The sequence below is a fragment of the Neodiprion virginianus genome, chromosome 1 (assembly GCF_021901495.1).
Source record: "Neodiprion virginianus isolate iyNeoVirg1 chromosome 1, iyNeoVirg1.1, whole genome shotgun sequence".
NCBI classification, from domain to species: Eukaryota; Metazoa; Arthropoda; class Insecta; order Hymenoptera; family Diprionidae; genus Neodiprion; species Neodiprion virginianus.
This window is the reverse complement of record NC_060877.1, coordinates 17,844,321-17,864,669: the sequence shown is the minus strand read 5'-3', so window position 1 is coordinate 17,864,669 and position 20,349 is coordinate 17,844,321. Positions and strand designations below refer to the sequence as shown.

The following is a 20,349-nucleotide window of genomic DNA, read 5'->3' as shown; positions in this document are numbered from 1 at the left end:
AATTTGTGCCCCTTTTCGCCTTCGAGCATTCGCCTCTCCATTTGGGGGAAGGCATTTTGCCACAATTTTAACTCCTTACAAATGATTTTTTCCCGAATCTCTACATAATCGTTTTCGTAGCCATCTCTGATTTTTTCAAACCGGACAATAATTGTGTTCATGGTATTCATTTCAGGTTGGGTGAAATGAAACGTTTTAGCCCGTATTTAAAATGTATTCATTTTAAACTCCAAAAAAAATTTTGCGATTCGTAGAAAAAAAAATTGTCAAGTGACAACTTCAATTTCAATCCTCACTCAAATTTATAACCATTACCATTGACGCGACTTAGAATCTGAGAAATACATTATTCTCTACTAATGAAGAATTGATATTCTCGACCTCGTATGTAATGTATTGGTAAATCTTGGTGAACGGTCAATGAAAGCAAACGTGTATTTTCGTTAACGTTTCGGCGTGAACAGGGGCTCTCCTCAGAACGATCAATTTTGTATTTGACTGTTAAGAACATAAATTTTCTCGGTAAGACATAAACTTCTATGGATGTAATACTATTGAAAGTTAGTATCTATTGTAGATTAGAGCGAACATATCGTATAACTATTATGATTAAAAAGATTATCGAAATTAAGAAGTAATTTACCTTGTATAAGAAGGGGGATTGAGACATTGGTCACAATCATAAAATACAAAATGGAGAAAGATGGTCCTTCAATTGGATGAAAATAGACATTGGCGTCTTCTCTAATTGTTAGAAAGGTTAGGTGCAAAAGATTTGAAAGTTAATAAATGAAATAACTATATATATTCACAATGCATAACTCAAGAGATTAAGAAGGTTTAAGAAAGGGTTGAGTATAGTTAAAATAGTTAAAACGATGCCGACACAATGATAATGGTGTTACCTCCCTATTCTAAAATATAAATACACGTTTACTTTCGTTGACCGTTCACCAAGATTTACCAATACATTCTCTACTAATACCTCCGTAAATTTGGTATCTCAGTCCACTGTGCACGGTAGCCGTAGTCCCTCCGTTAATCGTGGGTTTTCACACCCTGTAGCGTGCCTAAATCTTGACTTAACTTCCTGACTCGCAGACTCGTGATTTTACTCAGTCGCTGTTTCCTGAATAACATGTCCAACATACGCGGGAAAATTGAATGGACGGTCGCTGATCGTGCAAAGTTCATTGAAATTTGAACGCGCGCGAGCCCACGAACTATCCGTTTCCGTGAACAGAAGCCTGTCTGTATGGTCTACCCGGCGAAAATATTATTACATATTTTCTCCCCTCTCACGATAAATGAATATCAAAGCCAGTGTTGAGAAGTTCGTAAATGTAAGAAATTAATCAGTGAACATCATTAAAATCGATTTTTTCATCCATAATAATATTGTGGTGTCAAAATTGGAACGAATATAGCTTCAATTTCTTGAATAATGATACCTTCACTTTTAGGGTTACCTTGAAATAGTCGCGTTGAAATAGTCGGGATAATGAATAAGGAACCATCTGAGCGTGCTCTATAACAACCGTGTGAAAAATTTATAAGCCATCTTTTTCACGAAAGAACAGTTGCCCCTCAGAAAATCATTGAAAAATTATTCTATAGATGAGTGACAATAGGGCGATCATTTTGAGCTTGATGTAAAAAAAGATTGTAAGGCGCAGAATACCATATTTCATAGGATACATTTTTATTCCATCAGTGACGAAGTCATATGCGATGCGATGGCGATAAGACGTAAGATTGAAGAGTATCAAAATACGAATTATTATTACTTTGTATATATACAACTCCAACCAAGACTGGGCTAAAACATGTAATAGAATAAAAGCTGCAGGCCCATCTGCAATAGCACGGTTGTTCACCATGCAATTCAAAAGTTTTATCACATTCACCTAACCACGTTGCCTAATTGTGAATATATTCCAAGAGCAGTGATAAAAATATTCTAATTCCTGAAGTAAGGTGTGGGAAATTTGACAGCTACCCCATACGGTAGTTTTGATGAAGTGTTCAACTTGATTGATGTTAGTTTGGAAAAACATATTGAATGTACAGAATATGACTACTCCGATATGAAATTCATGATAACGGAGTCAGATGTGTATGGTCACTTGGCATTTTTCATGCCTGTTACAAACGGCTCCCTGAACCCTGGACGGAACCAAAATTGATGGGTTTTCCGATATCGAGTAGCAAAGTATTTGCAAAAGAGCGCCAGAACTGGAGTCACGCATTCAAGATTCCGGGAGGGAACACTGTAGCAAGTAGGAAATAAGATATTTCAGAGGCTCTACCCTCACGGAACAAAATCCTCAACTTTTGGGGGTAAGCCTCAAAATTTAGGTAAAATTGAAGGTAAACCATCATTAATGGAGGGTTTATCTCCAACTGTTGGAGATAAACCCTCAACAATTGAAGGTTCATGCCCAAGAGTTGAAGGTGAACCCTGGACGTTGAAAGTGTAGCCTCAACGTTCAAGGTACACCTCCAACGTTGAAGGTAATCAATCCTCAAGACATGAAGGTGAATCCTCGATGTTAAAAGTACACCTTCAACGATGCAGGTAATTCATATCCCCAAAATTTAACTGATGGTAAATGTGAGCGTGCTCTATCAACATTGCCTGGATTGTCCCCTGCAATCCCAAGGGATACACCTAACTCTTGTTGAGGGTAATCTCTAAAATGTGGGTGTCATCGCGAAAATATAATATGTAAAAGATTGGTGGTGAACCCTTGATTTCATTGCAGGGTAGCATAACCCGTGAAATTTCCAAGGTAATTCTTACGATATTCGTTGAAGTTTTATTATTCCCAATAACATCTGAAATGATCTATCGATATATTATTTATAGCAAAATCAATGATTCAATTTGAATTCAACTTTCGAGCAGCTCGCTGGAATTACGCCATCGCATCATATAGTATAAGGATCACTATTGATATTGGATTTTACTTACCCAGCATGCCGTTATGCAACGCTCCAGAAGAATACTACTTAGTATTTTCAGCGTTGACATTAGAAGTCATAAACTACACTATATATGGGGATTCCCACGTCAACTCGGTGAATCAAAAACATTGATTCTATTCGATTTTCTCATTGATTTTGTATATAATAGTTGTCGGAAATTATCTGAAAATTATCGAATCTGAATATTTTGTATATTTTCATGTAGTGTATGTACATTGCACATGTACGCATACATCTTCATTATAATATAATAATGAATGGAATGCATTCGCTGTTAATAAGTGTTCATGGTTTTATGAATTAGACATACGTCCATTAAATTTTATTCACGATTATTTTTTTGCGTGGGGATACATTATACCCTTCCTATATATTGAACGCTAATTCGTATAGATATACAAAAATTTAATAATATTGATACACAATTTTTGTGGCATTGCATGATAAAAATTAATATCCAAATGCATATATAATGTATGTATATGATTGCCTCAAGATGTGAAATGAGAAATTACCAGACAACTTCTTAATTAGTCAGTTTCTATTGTATTCACTAATAGTGTGTAATGCACTTTTGTGATACCGTTACATCTATAATCCCAATAAAATGACATAATATTTGCGGGTATAGCAAAGGCTGTAAACGATGCAAGCTCGGCTATACGAGAATTGGAGGAGAGAAAACGGCATAACAAAACAATGGAAGCGACTGCCTTATGTGAACGTCGCCCTCTCAAACATAAAAAAGGGTTTTGGTCTTTATCTTTCAAAAAACTAAGTATGAAGCTACCATGCCGATCTTTGACCAACCGGGATTTGCTAAAGTATGCAAAAATCATAGAAATTCCCTACTTTCGAGTTGTTTTTATGGGCAACGAAATGACCAAAAACGGACCACGTAGAAACGTGTAGCTGTCCTCAATTTTGACGATAAGGATGGCCCTGGGACACATTGGGTTGTATTTGAGAAACGCGGCAACGATGTCGTATATTTCGACAGTTTTGGTCATCTGCAACTTCCGCTAGACCTCGTGAAATATCTCGGTGTTGGCAGCGTTAAGCATAACGATGAAAGATATCAGGATTACGATACATTCGATTGCCGACACTTGAGTCTGAAATTTCTCAGCGATGAGCTATCTAAATTTGGCACGTCATTTAATAACGTCAGTTCAACATTTGCCATCATGGATGATTCGTTTACATTAGCGATATCTGGAACGTCTTCGATTCTCAAAGGGAAATATTTTCCGTCGATTGAACTTGCTCCAACTAATAATTATCCTTTCTGCCTCTTTGAAGTGTGAACCTTTAATTCTATTCACAACGTTGACGTCAGTCATGATAAAATGTACATAGCCGATAAAGTATTCACTATATCTACTGGTAGCTACAAAATTGAGGACATTGAAAGGTATGTCCAAAACGCGATAAAATTACCGACATTGAAATCAGCATAAAGCCGAACAATAATACGTCATGTAGCGAAATATAATGTCACTACACCATAAATTTTGAAACTGACGATTCCAATGGTCAGCTTCTTAGAATTACACCGCGCATATTGGCAGTTAACCAAACTCGTCAATCGGATATGCCTGTAGCTATTCTCAAGGTCAATACATCGCGAGTCGAATGCAGCATTGCAACGGGTGCTTACGTCATCGAGCGCAAAGTGCATACTATTCACGAATTTTTCCCTATCGTTCCGCCGAGATATAAGATTGTGGAAGTGCGGTCACACGTCATTTACCTTTCGGTTACCGTCAAGACCATAGATCACTTACAGCTTCGGTTAGTCGATCAAGACGCAGACCTGGTTGATTTTCGTGGATAAGTCATAACTGTGAGACTGCACATCAAATGGCAATGAAAGATTGGTATTTTATATAATAGATCACCCAAAAAGAGTTATATGAGTGAGTCAGCGTATCCCGATCAAGTCAGTCATCAATCGATTTCCGAACCGCTAATACGTCGGAACGTGGAGTTCCTGATAGCTCTGGGTGTCAAGCTAACACCTTTTGAAAAAGGAATTCCCGACAAACAAAACTGCGATTCTGCTGTTTTGTTTCCTACTACGTACCATAGAGCAGAAAATTTCGAGCATTCAAACGCCTGTCGTCTTCGACGAATCAATCGCACACCAAGAAATACATGCACACAAACCGTACGCTTCGTCAACTTTCAACAACAACGATGAGATTCGAATCATCGTTCAGCATCAGGATATATACATACTACCGAGAAAGACTTCGCTGTATATCTCTGGAAAATTGGTCAAATCAGACGGCACTGCCGCAGCGATCATGACCTGAGTCAATAACGCCATCTTCTATCTGTTCAAAGACGTACGGTACGAACTAATCGCTGTAGCGAATAATAAATTGAAAAACGTCGGTCTGACCAGCCTGCTAAAGGGTTTCACTCTGCTCAACCCTGGTCAGAGCTTATGAAAATTTCTACATGGCTTTATGTTCACGAAACGAAAAAATTAATTGATTCCGATGGCAGCTTCGATGTAGTTATCCCCTTGAGCATGATATTGGGCTTCGCTAAAGACTATCGCAAGATCATCGTTAACGCGAAACATGAGCTGATTCTTGCAAAAACAGAAGTGATTGAAATGCCATCGTTTAAAATCCAGACGAAGACTTTAGAATCCTGATCGATCAAGTGGAATGGTTAGTACCGTATGTAAAGCCATACGGTACTTCATGAGCTTCCACAGTTGGGAGTTGTACAAATATCCTTCGCTACCGGCAACCTATAAACACGTTTGGACTGTGAAAATGTTCACCCACTTGGAGAAACCACAATGTGTGGTATCCGGTTTTCAAACGAATCAAAAAAACAAATGCAGTTGAATGCCGCGTCTTATCCGTACGGTAATCCGAACTTGGACGTGAGTTACAATCGCTGTGCATTACTGTACGAGATGTACGCACACTTTCAAGCCACGTATTACGGTAAAGAACTCGAAGCTTTGAGGACGAAGAGCAACTTTCTACAGTACGAGACTTTGATTTTCATCGACTATTCGAAACAAAGTGAGGCTACAAAATCCGGATCAGTAGACATTCGTATCGAATTTGAGGCTGAAAATAACTTTCCCACTGGTACATCTGCCTACTGCTTGATTTTACATCATGATCGTATAATTATATATGATCCGCAGAGTGGTGGAAAATGAGCTAAATGGTATAAGATCTTTACAGGTTGGGACAGTCGATTAAGTATTTTTTACAATAAAGTTCATAGTCGACGTGCAAGGATCAGGAGACCGGGTCCCGGTTTTACACCAAAAGGGTTAGCAGTCGTGTCACACGACGAAGATACCAACCCGACGTTTTTTCTATTTGTATTCCCATACGATCAGAATTTTTCACTTGTTCTATTCAAAAGCGAAAATTTGTGGCTATCACGGAATTATCACGAACTATCCTGGGAAGTTGATGATTCACCTTTTGAGAAGCTTGAATCCACCATTGAATGCGTGTCGCTGCGTGATGCTTCAGCAGTTTACGTCAAAGGTTTGGAGAAAAAAATTTGGCTACAGAAAATTGTGGGTGAAAAAGTTAAAGTCGTTGATTTGATAGATTTGGGTTGCCTGTCGCTTCAGAAATTGAATCAAATGTTCAAAACTAATTCAAACTGTGCGCATCATGCTATATTACGTCCAAATTGTGCAGCTCAAAATGTATTGTTACTGCGAAATCTTCTGTTGAAATACAGAAGCCGATCGGTGTCTACTCGAACAGTTCATCATTCCAATTGTCTAAAGCATAGTCACGATTCCGCTGAGTGAGAAACATGTAATTAGACTCATATATCGGCATTACGAATTCTCTGTTGAACTATAATCGTAAGTTCTTCCAATAAAATATTCTTCATCGTCAATATGTACCTTTAATTCAGAATCTCTGTCCTGCTGGTTAAGAGTATATTTTAGAAACTTCCAGAATTCAACGCCGCACTGAAATCCTTTGACCGCAGGCCACTCAACGTCAAGTCGAAACACGCCGGACGATTCCGAGAATTGTTTGTCGACCTAAACTTCGTTCAAGGCCAACGCAGGTCTTTTTCACGGCTACAGAACCTTTTTGAATTCAACGTCGCATCGAAATCCTTTGACCGCGGGCCGCTCAACGTTACCGTCCAGAATTCGACGGAGCACAGCACGGAATACGGCTACCCAAACCAATTACCCACTCGGTAAGCGAAATCTCGGTAATTTTTGCAATTGGGCTCCAGGTACAGAGGACCGCGATATTTACTACACGATAGAAAAGCGATCACCGGAAAGAATTACCTGTTCCGGAATACTCGATCCTTCAGTATTTGGCAGAGGGGGTGGGTCGGACTCCGTCGACGACATAAATTCTGACATATGTTTAAATAATTGACACGAGAAGGTTATATGAAGCAATCAAGGAAAATAATTTATTGTGCAATAGGGCAGGCAGTCTATTGACTGTCTTTTGCAAGATACCACCTGGGAGAGAGGGGTAAAAGAAATGAAAACAAAAGAAACAAATTGTTGAGTCAGTTTTCACGCGCTTGGTATGTGTGTGCATGTATGAATGTGTGTGTGCAATGGCGCAGACGACAAGGCGCATGCGCCATTATTACATAGCAAAACGAAGGCGTCTCATGCGACGCCATGGCGGTCAGGCTTATACGAGCGACCATTGCAAGAAGTCAGATTACGAAAGAGAAGTAAAAGGTGCCAAAGTGTTGTTCACCAAAGAATAAAGAATAAATTAACATTGTTACGTATCATGAGAGTGTGTATTGCGTATTATTTCACTCATATCCTTAACACAAATAACCTACAATTGGTGTTGTACTAAGTACGATATGAGCACGTATGACAAGATTTTCAATAACACTAGTAGTGGTTATTGTTAAACGAAATCAATTGGACATGAACGATCGGTATTAATCACAAAGCATGAAATTTGTTAACAAACAAAACGAAAAATATTATATTAAATTTCTTGATTCGTCAGTCGCCTCGAATTACCGAACGCCACTCGGTAGCTTGTATTATGAGTCCGTCTGGTCTCAGCTATTTGAGGTTGCTTAGCAACGATTAATACCAGATCTGAGGGAGGGAGGTACGCGGTGCTTGTCTGTTAAAATTCGATTCGGCTCACTGGGATAATAAATAAGGAAAACAATAAGGGGCATACGATAAGATAAAAAGGACAGATGAGGTTACTGGAACACGGTATTCAAACGGGTTAATATCTCGGTTCATGCCCTCTTCGGGCTGCCTCGTACCAACTATTTATTCGCTAATGGCAGCCTTTCAAAACAATAAAAGGGCCCGAGCAACGCGAGTCATTTATTTGAACAAACGCATGCGTGACCTCCTCGACGGACCCCGTACACGACTAGGAAAGCGACGCTACCAAATAGGCTAATGGCGTGGTTAAGACGCAAGAGGACTTTTCAGGCACCGAGTGGAAAATTCGGCCGTGACGTAATGCACGTCCGAACGGCATCAACCGGTAATAAACCGCCCTTGAGACTAACTGGCTAGATTATCGATACACAATATTTAATATTTACGGTAAATGGTAACTATCGATAGAAGCCGCTATCCACGCGACAACGGGGGAGGGGGGGGGGGGGAGGGTGGAGGGGGGTGGAAATCGTTCGCAATAGAATAAACGACGAGCAACAAAACGGTTGGGTTCGGGTATAAAAGTAATAACTCACAACAAGGTCATGCAGGGGATAATAAATATCGTCTCTTAAGCACCCGATGTAAGAATGTATGTAAGGAATGTTTACATGTTGGAATCTTACGCTTCTGATGGAAAACCCGTAAGACGGTTAAACACCGTCTAATGATCGAAATGCGGATCGTCTCGTAACTAATGATAATGCATATCCGCATTTCAATTATTAGACGGTGTTTAACCGTCTCACGGGTTTTCCATCAGAAGCGTAAGATTCCAACATGTAAACATTCCTTACATATATTCTTACTTCGGGTGCTTAAGAGACGAAAACTTTCCATTCACACATACAAAGCACAAGAAAATAAATTTGAACTAAACTGGTGATGAGAGGAATTAACGACAACATAGTTAGGGCGGCTAGGTGGTCTAGTGGAGTAAGGCTCCGATCAAGCATCTCTAGATACCAGGTTCGATTCCTGGCTCCGTCGTTAATTTTTCGAATTCACCAGTTTATCAAATTTGTATCCTCGATAATAAATATCGATTACACACAATGTCCCACGAACGCGCGAGGTAGATATTTGCAACTTGGACAGGCGACTATGGCGTCGTCCGGGTTACAACACACACAAAAGAAAGAAGAGAAGCTAAATTGCCACTCGGGGATTCGAGCGGAGAGGAAAGCTTACTTACGGAATACAGAGTAAATATCCGGGTCGATATAATATCCGAAAATGAATTGTAAATTACACGGTAATCTCGGAACGATAACACCAAATCACATGGGATCAGAAGGAACGCAAAAACAATTTTTCTTTCGAAAATACAAGCATGGAATCGTAGCGATAGCAACGTAGCGAAGGTCAGTCCTCATCTAGCTCTCTTTGGGGCGAATCAACAAAGACAAAACAGAACCGTCTCCACGTGCTTTCCCTGTTATCTTCTCCCGGGAGCTTCCCGATAAAGACCAAAGGTGGCAGCACCTTTTAATTTATGTTACGTGTCATTGGCAGACTCACGGCACTCGGAGCGTTCGCCGTGTCTCTCTCGAGCTTGCTTAAAGCTGAGCTTCGTAGCAGCCGGGGACGCTTTTCCAGCCACGGCATTACATCTGACGAAAGGGGGAGGTTTGGTAGATACATCGGTAGCAGGGAGACTTCTTTCTAGTGAATGGCTGTGACGGGATACTTGATGATGAGTCGGAATCGTCTCGTCGGCTCCTAATTGTTGCCTTTTTGAGACAGTGATACGTTCACGTGCCCCAGTTTCAGGCGTGGATATGGGTCACTGCTGATCGGTAGGTACGGGTGATTCGGCAACAGCCGCGACGGGCGTAACCCTTGATTTCGGGACGGAATGGCGATCGAGACACGGATGTTAACGTCGAGGCGTTCAGCATCTGTTAAGAAAGCAGGATTCTGTCCAGAGAACAGGATGGTGATAACGGTTCGACGGGAGTGTTAATCGAGCGGTGTTTTCGCTCTCTGTTCCTCTTCTTTTCCTCTCGCGCTCCGTTGTTAAGCCGACCTCTCATGGAAAGGTGGATAAGGAAGGGTATAGGACGAAGGAAACAGGACGGAATAAGCGTTATTTTCTTAGATTAGTATTGATCTTATCGTGAGTGGACCGCCCATCGTTGCATGTAGTTAAGTATTTCGCAGGGCGAAAGGAGTTGGAGGTCGACAACAACGACGTCAGGATGCCGTGTTACAACTGATAAGTCTATTCTCTTAATATTAATTATCACAACTATCTTTTAAGGTCATACATATATTGACATATTTTTCGGCGTAAAGACCAATAGTTTATAATATAAATTTACCAACATATAAGTTATCCAAAGTTTGTGCAAGGTATTTTATCTAAAATTGTCGGTAAAACTAAATTTGAAGTACAAGATTCATGGTCCTTTATTAATCAAATCAGAGGATTTGACATTCTCAAAGAACATATGCTTATATCGTTGGATGTGTCTTCTATTTCTACGAACATACCTACTGACTAAGTTATAGCTATCATAAAGAAAAACTGAGCCCGGATAGCAAAATACACCGCCATTCTTGCCATGGAATTTGTGGAAGCAGTAAAGATATGCATGAACTCAAGTTATTTCATACATAACAATAGTTTTCACAAACAAATCTATGGAGTAGCTATTGTATATCCAAGTAGTCTGACAAGGAAACTGCCTGAGGTGTCCCCCCCCCACCTCCCTCCGATTTCGACCATTTAAGGATGTTATTCTTCATAGAAATCTAACAAGTGACATGTATTTTTTTTAACCACGGAAATACGGTGAAATCAGCCCCCAAAGTTGGGCATCCTCAGTGTTGTTTCACAGTTTCGCATGCTTCCAGTTGAGATACATGAATGAAACCAATTAGAGAATAATTCCTATGATGAATAATAAAAATTACGACGGGGTTAAATAGTCAAAAATCATAGAGGGTGGAAGTTGATAAATTTTTATAACTGAAAAACTATTGTTCGGATTTGAATGAAATCAATTGTATTTGAAACAGCAGAAAAAATTAGGGAATACTTGTTTTTGCGTTTTTCGAAATAACGTCATTTAGGAGCTGAAATACCCTTATACACGTGCAGCCGAATTCCCATTAGAATCGCACTATTTTGCTTCAATTCGTCGAATTCAACATAGCAAAGCTCTTTCTAAGCAAGAAAAGGGAAGCTTCTTCGTTTTAATAAATTTCGGTTGCATTTATAACAAAAACCACTCCCACAAATTGCCGAACGGTTTCTGGCATAGTTTCTTTGAAGATCGTGAAATCTTCCGGAGCCCGGTATTTTAGTACTTTGTGAGGTTACTGGAATCGATTCCGAGCTTAGAATTTTGGAATCAACATGGCTAATGCTGTAAACACTTATGACTTTGGTTATTATTTTTTTACCAAACATTAGGAGAAATCGGAAAGTTAACATGGAATGGCTTGTATACCATTGAAGAAATGACAGGTATCTTGTGACGCAGAAGCACCAAAACAATTACATTTTGTTTCGGCGAAGTTCTAATTTTATTTGCTTGTTGCGACGTATCAGGTGAGACATATGATAAAAATAAATCAGTTGTTCTGGTGGACTGGCCAGTCAATATATGTAGTCATTATGTGCAGTCGAGCATCAATTGATATTACTGATTCTGACCATGCAATTTTGGAATCATCACATAGTAGATTGCACAGAATTATATAAATGTGCTATTGTTAGATATAAATCATAAGAAACAAATACAACGAATGAGGGAAATCGGGATCTATTTTATTTTATTAATCCGAACACGTCAGTTTAGCTCCAAGTCTATAGTCTAATTCTCTTCCTCTTATTCCGGTCTGATTTCTTCGCTATCCGTCGACCGTCAAGTGCACATTATTGTACACCGATGAATGCAAATCTCGACTTACTACGAACCCAACAATATATTGAATTACAACAATAATTAGTTATTTACTGCCACATTATTTCCGTATTCGGAGGAATGTGCATTACGTTACTCATTATAAGTACTGCTATAATGGTAATCGTCGAAAGAATGATAAAAACATAAGGACTTCTTGCACCAAAAATAACGAATCATCGCAATAGTATCGCATTCTGGAATTTCACAATGTGAAGAACAAGTTTCTCCGAAACCGAAGTCCATAGGATTTTCGAACCTTTCTGTCTTCACTTCTGTGTAACCACTTTCAAACCAAGAATACTTGAAAAGTTTGACATATCGTGGAGATGATGATTGATTGTGAGTCGGGGATTGCAATTTAATAATGTTATTTCTCATATGCGAATTTAGATCATAATTAACTAAATCAAAACTGTCAGAGAAATGTCTGACAAAGTTTTTCTACACCCTAAAACCATAAACGTCAAGGGGTTGGATCTTTCCAGTTGTTCCTTTAGCGATAGTTTTCAACAAAACGTTTCTATTCGGAGGTGTTGCCTCACGTACAGCTGCAGGGCAGTGGCCGCTCCATAAATCAATTATTAGTACACTTTTTGAACCAACGTTGGGGAAAACGCATGTTGGAACAAAGTTTTAAAACGTTCTGAAAATATAATAATATGATATTTACTACTGTACCCACTACTTTTTCATTTCCATAAACGAATTATCATGGAATTTATAACCAATTTATACCTAAAGTAAGTTTACCGGACTTCGATACCTCTATGTATACATTATCTGGTTTAAACAATGTCTTTTGCACAATTGCACTGAACATACCACTTCGTTCTTTCAGGACCAAAAACAATGGGGAAAGAAGTATTTCTTCAGCTGATATAGTTGGCTGAATTATGTAACTGTGTGTATTAAAAGCAACTAACTGCACTAGATATTCCACCTTCTTTTCTCCTTCGACTACTAAAGTTCTCCCAGAATGCATCTCCAATTCGAAACCACTTCGATCTGAATTATACACATTCGATAAACCGTATATTTTTATATTTTGCTTCACACTTTGTACAAATTGTTTAGCTTCTTTTCTCAAACTTTCGGCATTTTCAATCGCTTTTTTGATGATGAATTTACTAATTTTCCTCCATAGAATACGATGGGCAATTTTTGATGAATTCACCCATTGTTCAGATGCTTTAAACTGGAAGTTTTCGTGGCCTATTTCTTTTTGGGCGTGTAGCGACCACTTCGTGAATCATTGTATTTCACGCCTATTCCTCGAGATCACAGTTGTAGTACCCTTACTTGCCCCAGTGTCACCGCGAAGTTTAAAGCTAGAAAACAAAAGATTTCCTGCCACGATCGTCTTCTTGCGCGACAATCGCCCGCCTATCTTCATTCTTTCGCTTTGTGTCGGTGTCCCCACACACAAGAAGTGAAATTATCATTCTTATTGTTTAAACTTTTCAAACAAGGCATAATCAGTCGTCGGCGAGATGGAGGAGGAAAAAATTGAACGGAAAATTCGTCATTTGGAGAGGAAATTGGAACGAAAAAAAAAGAAAGCTTCGTAAGTAGCGGGGTAACTCTACTATTTCTGTCCGCAAAAAAAAAAAAAATCACGCTGTAGTATTTGAGTCTTTTTTAAAGACGAATTACCGTGTACCGAAGTAATGCAGTTCATTGTGTCTACGATTTTATCGTTTGGTACAGTGCTTTCGGCTCTTACCGAAATGCACGCCTTTGTTTGGCAAAGGAAAGTACGCAATTGCGGCGATTTTGGGTTTAACCCTCATGTCTCGGGCGGTAATTTTTATCACAAACCCCGTTTGATGGCGGCACTGATTGTAGAATGAGACAAATATTGCACACGTATCATTGAATTTTAGGTCTCAGAGCTTCATCGATCAGACGGCCAGAATATCGTTCACCGATAAGCTTCTAGATCGAGGCATTCAAGGCATTCTTTGAAGAGAAGATATCGTTCTAGAAGATCTACATCAAGGTATTTGAAGCATCGGTCGCTGCAAAGATCTCGTTCTTCGAGAAGATCTCGTTCGAGGTTTTCAAGACATCGCTCGCCAGTGAGATCGTGGTCGCGATTGCCCAGACGCCGTTTATTAAGTAGATCGTCGAGCAGTTCAAGCCGGGGTTCGTCGAAAGAATCCTTGTCTAACAGACGGCCGATTATTATTCACAGAATGGCCGATCGGGTTCTGCCTCAATATAACGATGACGCCTCTGCGGCCGGTCATGGAACCATCGGTAACGTAACTTTGCAAGTTACCAAGCGTACAGAAGTATCGCCCCCGATTGTTCCTACTGCGGTCCTTACGACTGATCTTGAGGTCGAGCATGAACCAGATGTCTTGGAAATCATGAGCACACGGCTCGGAACGGTCAAAAAATATGCCCCTGCCATTCATAAGAGTAGCATAGCAGGGAGAGTTCTGAGTACCAACACCTTCTTTACCGACCAGGCCGGCTATCCGCGCATCCCAGACACAAACCTTTGAAGGTAACTGCTACTCTCGTGAGATGAGACGTGCTCTGCCGTACCGATTTGAGGTCAAAAACGTGCAACCTCACCGACAGTTGCATCGGTCGACAGTAAAAATCGCACTGCTTCACCAACATTTCTTATCTCTCGGAGGTTAAAATCGTGATGCTTTGCCGACAATTTTACCGAACGGAGGTCAAAGTCTGTAGTGCTCGCCTGCCAACGATAGAGGGCGCAGCGGGGGGGCGTGAATTTTTTTACCGACCTGGATGTCGGTTACCGTCCCGCATTCTTTTCCCACGATAGGACTGCTGATGTGTAACATTAACCACTTCAGATTCTTTTCCCACGGTGGGACTTCTGATGTGTAACATCAACCACCTCATATTCCTCTCCCACGTTATCAACCACGCGACATTCCAAGATTAATGGTTCTGAGAATTGTTTTTCATCCACTCGGATATCGCTGATGTGTAACATCAACCACCTCATATTCCTCTCCCACGTTATCAACCACGCGACATTCCAAGATTAATGGTTCTGAGAATTGTCTTTCATCCACTCGGATATCGCTGATGTGTAACATCAACCACGCGACATTCCAAAATTAATGGTTCTGAGAATTGTTTTCCACTTACTCGGATGCCGGTTTGATATCAACCACGTGACATTCTTTTTGGCTTGTAACTGGCATGTGAACTCTACGATGGATTTTGAACGGGTTCAGTCAAGGTCAGAGTGCAAGGTTGACCGATAGCTTCGGTAGTATACATTCAGAGCTAAGGATCTGCGGTGTTGGGTTACTATCGCTCTAGGAATGCTAAACAGTGCGCGCGCACACACAAACATACGTACGGCTGCCCTATAAAAAGGACGCTCATCATTGCAAACGATCATTCAGTATCAACTTGTGAAGTACACGTGAGGAAAAAGCTAAAGATGGAATCCACAAAGTGATTGAGATCAATCGATATTATGGAATCGGCGTACAAAATCTTGGACAAATCATCATCGACAGCAGAAATTCAAAATTGGATGAAATTCGGAAGTCAAAATATTCAGCTTTTCAACAAGATTTTGCTAAAGGCTTCATCGATTGGAGAAAAGATGAGAATTATCACAACGATCGGACTCTTGAAAGCGCTCGCGGAAAAATTCAAACGTCTTCAGAAAACGGGTGGAGGTACGCGGAAAGTAATAAGAAGCGATCGACTTCACCGGGAAGATTTGAAATCAGCTTTCGAGGGGAGAATTCGAAATGGATCCATCGTCAATTTGAAGCATAAAGATGTGGAGAGATTTCTGGAAGACGCAAAGGTACTAGCTGTGACAAGACTAAAAAACGCTTTAAATAAAGACAGTAGCTTGAAAGCCAACGTTATCCTGGATTGTAAATTTGAAGTTAGAAAAGATGATCACACGGTGAAAGAGATCAAATTTTTTGATACGAGAAATGAAATCATCCTCCAGACAACGGATATCAACGAATGGTTCATCGAAAACGCGACAGAACGTTTGTTGAAAAAAGTGGAAGATTTCCAGGAAAAGGATTCAGGCTGGTCGCTGACTGAAATAATCAATTTGACTGTGAATTTCAACAAGTACGTGCCACTACGAGGCGGTGTGTTCACATACACACCACTACCCAAACATATTCAAGACAAGAAGGCCGTCGTCAACATCCATAACAGCGACTCATATTGCTTTCTATGGTCGGTCACCGCAGCCCTTTTTCCAGCCAACAACAACAATCCCAGCGTAATTACTTCATATCCGCATTTCAGCTCAGTGCTACAATACGACGGTTTGCATTTTCCAATGTCTTTAGACCAGATTCCAAAATTTGAGAAACTTAACAAACTTTCAGTCAACGTTTATGGTATAGATAGTACGGAAAAACAAAAGCGCAGTGAAATTGTACCCATTTATTTGAGCCGAAACAAGTCTGATAAACCAGTAATCCACCTTTAAGTAATAGAGACTGAAAACGACGATGACGATGATGTTGACATGGAAAAATATGAAAGAAATAGAATCTTTCATTTTACTTGTATTCGAAATCTGTCTCGATTAACAAGTTCTCAAATTTCTAAACGTAATGGTCGTACTTGGTTGGGTGATAGATGTTTGACTCACTTTCAATCTGAAAGATGTTTAACAAAGCACAATGTAGATTGCATGAATTTAAACAAAACCAAAGTTATCTTACCAGCAGAAGAGGACAAGATTCTCAAATTTAAAAATTTTCAACACAAAGAAACCATTCCGTTCTGCGTTTACGCAGATCTAGAATGTTTGCTGCAGCCCACTCTTAAAAGTTTTAGGGAAAATAGAACAATTTATCAGAACCATCTTCCGTATAGTATAGCTTACTATCTACATTGTGTGTTTGACGATTAGCTTTCAAAATTCAAACTTAATCGCGGAGAGACCTGCATCCAATGGTTTGTGAATGAGTTGAAGGAATTGGCACATTCGTTAGAAGCTTATTTCAAAACTGTTGTACCGATGGAACCGTTCTATTTCAATCAAATCAACGAATTTCATTCAACAACAGTGTGTTACATTTGTGAAAAGACCGTTTACACTCACAGACGTGAAACATCGTGATCACTGCCATTTCACAGGAAAGTACCGTGGTGCTGCTCATCGAGGTTGCAATATAAATTACCAAAATTCGCACACTATCCCAGTGATATTCCACAATCTGTCGGGTTAGGATTCGCATTTTCTGATCAAAGCGTTGGCTACATCGTTCGAGGGCACAATTGAGCTTCTACCCGTAAACAGAGGGAAGTACATTTCTTTTACAAAATATGTCAAGGGGACAGATATAAAGTTTAGATTCATAGATTCGTACCGTTTCATGCCCAGTAGTCTTGAGAAATTAGCAACGTATCTCGGTGATGATCAAAAATTAATCACGCGAAAATTTTATCGCAGCTCAGATGAATTTCAGTTATTGACCAGAAAAGGAGTGTTCCCGTACAAATACATAGACAGTTGGGAGAAGCTCGAGGACAGACGTCTACCATCCAAACAACAATTTTACTAAAAAATGAATGATCGGGATATATCAGACGACGACTATGCACATGCATGTGAAGTTTGTCAAACTTTTAACGTTCAAACTTTAGGAGAGTATTCGGACTTGTATTCACAGACGGACGTGTTTTTACTAGCCGACGTTATTCAAAATTTTCGGCAGAGCTGTTGGGCAACGTACTTTGACGTTAATGCGGTGTTGTACTTTGCATTTGTACGGTGCTGCTATGAGCTTTGCTCTGCCATACAGTTCCTTCGAATGTGTGTCAGGTTTCAGAGAGTGCGACGTTCTCACCATCTCGGACGATGCGGAGTTTGGTTACATGCTGGAGGTGGATTTGGAATATCCTGAGGAACTGCATGAAATTCATAAGGATTCATCACTGTGTCCGGAGCACTATATACCTCTGACCTCGAATAGTAAGCAACCGAAATTGCCGCCCACGCTACTTTCCAAGAAAAACTACGTTGTTCACTATAGCGTTTTGAAACAATGCTTACAATTAGGCTGAAAATTACTCAAAATTCACAGAGTTCTCAAATTCAGACAAACCGCGTGGCTCAAAAATACATAGATTTAACACCGATTTGCGGAAAAAATCTAACAACCAAATCAAGAAAAATTTTTACAAACTGATGAACAACACAGTTTTTAGCAAAACCATGGAAAATGTTGGGAAGTACAGAGATGTCAGGTTGATCACGAAATGGGATGGAAGATACGGTACTAGAGCTACCATAGCAGAATCTCAGTCTCACAGCTGCACCGTTTTCGACAAAGATATAATTATCGTCAAAATGAGTAAGACGAAAGTCAAGTTGAATAAACCATTGTGTGCAGGTTTCTCCATCCTGGATCTGTCTAAAACATGTATCTGCGATTTTCATTATAATTATATCAAACTGAAATTTGGCAACCGAGCAAAATTAATGTACACCGATACCGACAGTTTGATTTACAACTTCACCGTCCCCGACATATACGGACATATGAAGACGGACTTGCATAAATTCGATACTTCTGATTATCCGCTTGTTAACGCTTATGGAATGCCTCCAGCGAACAAAAAAGTTCTCGGCTTAATGAAAGATAAGAATATGGGGAAAATAATGTTGAAATTTGTAGAATTGAGAGCAAGATTGTACGCATTCCGAGTCGTGGGAGATGAGAAAGACAATAAACGTGCCAAAGGTGTCAATGGATCAACGTTGAGTAAATTAACTTTCAACGATTATTTGGAATGTGCTTTGAAACACGAAAATTTGTCTACAAATCAGCATTTGATAATAAGTCAAAAGCACGAAGTTTACACTGTAGAACAGCAGAAAGTGGTATTGAGCTGGAATAACGACAAGCGAATCGTGTTTCAAAACACAACCGATACGCTTCCGTGGGACTACAAGTCTGCACCTTAGCTGTGCAGGATTTAATTTATAAATGTACTATGATGTATAAAATATTATTATGTAGGATAGTGAATAAGAATGCTCCGGAATAAAAAAATTGTACGACGATGAATGTGTCTGTCGATTGTCTGAAAAATCAAGATGCATACTTGTTATGCATCGGGTGTAAAATAAAGAGGCACATACATTTTACAAAAAAATTCATTTATTCAATGTTACATGTCCGATTTGTTTATCCAACTGTTGTGTGTATTGTCAAAACCTGAGCATTCGATATATATTTCTCTTCCACGCTTCTTGAGCACCTTCTCCGCGAGATAGATATCCGGATGTTTAACCTTGAGGAGCTCTTATTCGTAGAAACCACCCGCGATGGGTTGATCTCGGTAGTCTTCGAGCTTGTACGTCAAAAGATAAGTATTTTCCACTCGGCTTATTGTGAATATCTCCGTCGTTCAATTGGTAGTGTAACCTTTCTCAAAGACGTTTTTGAATTTGCTGATTCGAACTTTGTCACCGGTTTTGAACTTTACCGATTTCATAGGTTTCGCTCGAAACCCTCCGTCCGCCTGACGTAATAACAGCCTTTCGTTCTCGACGGTGACATCCTAAGGTTCAATTCGTATGGTTCGGTGTTTGGCGTTGTTGTGAGCCAAAACCAAATCAGAAAAGATAACAAGTCACTTGTAGCTTCCTTGTATGCTGAACCGTTTCCACATTTGACTTTTGAGCGTGCAATTGATGCGTTCGCAGATCGAAGCCTTCAAATTACTGCACGTGGAGTAGAGTTTGATCCCGTAGCGTGAAATAAGAGATTCAAATTTCGAGTTGTAAAATTCCATTTCTCTGTCGACGTGTAATTTTTTCGGTACCCGTCCTTGGACAGGCGCAGATTCCATTGCCTTCGTAACATCATCTCCAAACTTGCTCCTTATCGGTAGAGCCCACGCGTACTTTGAAAAGATATCAATAACTGTGAGCATGAACTTGTAGCCCTTGTTTTGTCCAGCGTATGACAGCATATCAACAAGATCAGCCTGCCAGGTCTCGTCGATGCAGCGCACGACTACACGTCGATGTGGGTAATTCCAGCGTGCAGGCTTATGCAGTTCCGTCACCAGTGCTTGCTTTTCCTCGTTCATATTCCAACGCTCTTAGTCTGTTGTCCAATTTGGAAACGATTTCAGCGTTCCGAATCGACAGGTCTCTGCCTGTTTCAAAGTCTGTGTGAAAGGTATCCAAGGCTTTTTCCGTGGTGAGCTCCAAAGATTTGATCATTTGATCGAGGTTGTCGATTTGTTTTTGCC

At 39.9% G+C, this 20,349-nt stretch overlaps 1 protein-coding gene across 8 annotated transcripts in view; it reads left to right on the top strand.

Moving 5' to 3' along the window:
* The window catches only part of LOC124306338 (two pore potassium channel protein sup-9), an 817,624-nt gene that overhangs the window by 652,084 nt on the left and 145,191 nt on the right, over positions 1 to 20,349 (top strand). The window lies entirely within an intron of this gene.